Below are 2,717 nucleotides of genomic sequence, written 5' to 3' on the forward strand. Positions count from 1 at the left end.
TCTCGGTGCTCCCTCCTCCCGGGAAGGGGTCTCGGTGCAGGTGTTTCGGAGGGCGGGGACCTTTGTGCTGCGGGGGGCCGGGGGATGTGGGCTCCGGCGTTACCCGGCTGAAAGGTTCCAGGAAAAAGGCTCAAAGAAAATTTCCCTGCAAAGGGGATTGAGAAAAGCTTTGTGGAAACGCAGAGGAAAGAGGATATAGGTGTGGCCTGCCTTCTGGAAAAAACATTATGAGAGCATCCTCGAAGTCGGAATTGGAGAAACTTCAAGATTTGAAGAAATTAGGAGGAATTTCTCTACTTTTGCAAAGTATCCCCAGTCTGCGTACCTCGAGATGGGACAAGAAAGGGGTCCTTGTACGGATGCTGTGGCTGCAAGTGGTTGTTCCTTGGTACATTTTAAAAAAAATGGGGGAGTGGAGGCCCGCGGAGTTGGGCAGTGTGGGCCGTTATCAAACCTAGAGCTGAAAGGGAAGTAACTTTGGTTTGGTGCCTTTGCAGGAAAGTTTTTGTTCAGTGTGTGTGCAGGCTTTATAGTGCTGGCAGCGTATTTCTGTATTGACTGGAGAATATAAAACTTGCTGGTAGAGCCTTTGGTCTACAGACCCATATTTCCCAAATTAGGGAAGATCAACCTTGGCAAAGACTGTTTCTTTCAGGGTTACAAGCTTTGATGTCCTGTGCAGGTAGAAGTGATCACATTTCAGAAAATACCTGAAGATATGTAAAAAGCTCACTCAGGAGTGTCTCTCTCTTCATCTTCATAATCTTTACCTAAAAGAAATGCTGCTTTCATGCCTATATTTTTCTGTAGGACTGTCTCCATTCTTTTGCGGGCATGGATTTGTGAGGTTATGTGAGATTTCATACAAAGTTAAAGGAAAGGGAACTGTGCAAGTTAAAGATAACGAGTTACTTTTGAGTTTCCAGATTTGTGTTTAAATAGAAGCTTTATGTGCACTTAATAAGTGCATGCATACAATGACTCTTGTTTCTAAGAATGCTGCTAGTCCATAAAGGGCTTTCACTTCTGTTAATGAACAGAAAATTGTTGTCTAATTTTCTTTTCCTTTTTTTTTTTTTGTCCATTTTCAGGCTGGAGCCCATTAACTGCATGAAAGTTGAAATTCAGAAACTTCTCTCTGATTGTAGCTATGTGAGCAAAGAGAGTGTTACAATTTTTTTAAATCTATATGCCTAGAAATAAGGAGTCTTATTTTAGGTCTTAATGCTTATTGTGGTCCTGCCTGTGATTTATTTTTTACTGCTACTAGTTTCAAGTAGTAAAAAAAGCTTTTAGGGAAGCAGTTTGTGAAAATGGAAAAATCTGAGACTCCTTCCTTTTTAAGTTGTCTAAGCAGTAGCAGTTATGGTAAAATGATGTAATATTTTATGTATGCAGAAGGTGTAGAGCTTTCAGCAGTAGAACTTAGTGTGCTTTGGAAAGGAAAGTGTCTCCTTGTAGTAGGGGAGGCAGAGTCACACACTTGAAACACTTGTTTGCTGGATGGCTCTGGGCAGATTTGCAGAATTCAAAGTAGAATCTGGGTCCTCGAGGTAGCAGTCAGGTGTTCTGATAGTTAACAGCATTTCTTGGACTATGTCAGTTGAATCTTTTAAACTCTTTTAATCCTGAAAATAAAATTTGGAAGTAATTTTAAAGTGAGTTAAAACTCTTTTGGCCTTGTAGATGGTGATTTGGGTGTGTTAAGGTTAGGTTAGGGCTCTCCTCTTGGTACATGTCAGACTCTTCCTTCCCTTGCTTCTCCAGATGACACAGGTGGCTCTTGCATATAAGAATACAGTTTACACTCCCCCCATAAATTTTTGGGGAATAGCTTGGGAATAGTAACTGTGGAAAAAGTAGGCAGAAGGAGGGAGAACAAACAAAGGGAACTAGAAGAGTTTTCTGGTGGGAAGGCAGTAGATGTTTTGTTTGCATTTTTGCTCATCAGGAAGAAACCTGATAACACCTTGATATTCTGCCATACTCATCAGGAAGAAATCAAATACCAAGACAGAATAACGGCTTTCAAAACAGAGTGATGTTGTCAGTGCATTTATTTTAGGGTAATTGTGTAATACTCGCTTGCATTAAACTTTGTTCTGTGGATAAACATCTAGTATTTAAAGTAAACTTACTTAGCTTCTTTGACAAAATAAATTGTCAAGTGCACGTGATTGCTGCTCTTTCTGTAACAGTGTTTAGACTACAGGTTCTTCTTACTTTTTCAGGAAGTTCCATGATCACCCACTACGACTTAACGAAGCCAAGATCACCATGTGTTTAGCTGACAGTAAAAGATCTCGGATGAATTTTTATCATACCGTATGTGGACAAAGTGAAGTGGAAATGATCCTATCAAGTAGCATATAAATCTGTGTGACATTGTCAAGTACAGCTGCAGCAACCTTAGCCCCTTTTTCCACACAGTCCTCAGCATGATCAAACAATGGTCCTGCTAAGCTTCTGCAACACTGAGATCTGAGTTAGAAATGCAGTGTAAATCTCTGGGATTAAATGGTAAATTTTCATTTTCCAGCCATGACTAAACTCTGAAGGAGGAGCATTCCTACTCTCTTTAACAGTGCTGGATATTTCTAAAATGCTTATTGCAGTAGTGTTTAGGCAACTGTACAGCTTATGGAGAATGAAGAAACTGATTCAGAGAATACAATGTGAAACCTCTTTGAAAATAACAGTGCTGAGTGTAATTTGAC

This window comes from Corvus brachyrhynchos, unplaced genomic scaffold, assembly GCF_000691975.1.
Source record: "Corvus brachyrhynchos isolate BGI_N302 unplaced genomic scaffold, ASM69197v1 scaffold5, whole genome shotgun sequence".
In the NCBI taxonomy this organism is placed as follows: domain Eukaryota; kingdom Metazoa; phylum Chordata; class Aves; order Passeriformes; family Corvidae; genus Corvus; species Corvus brachyrhynchos.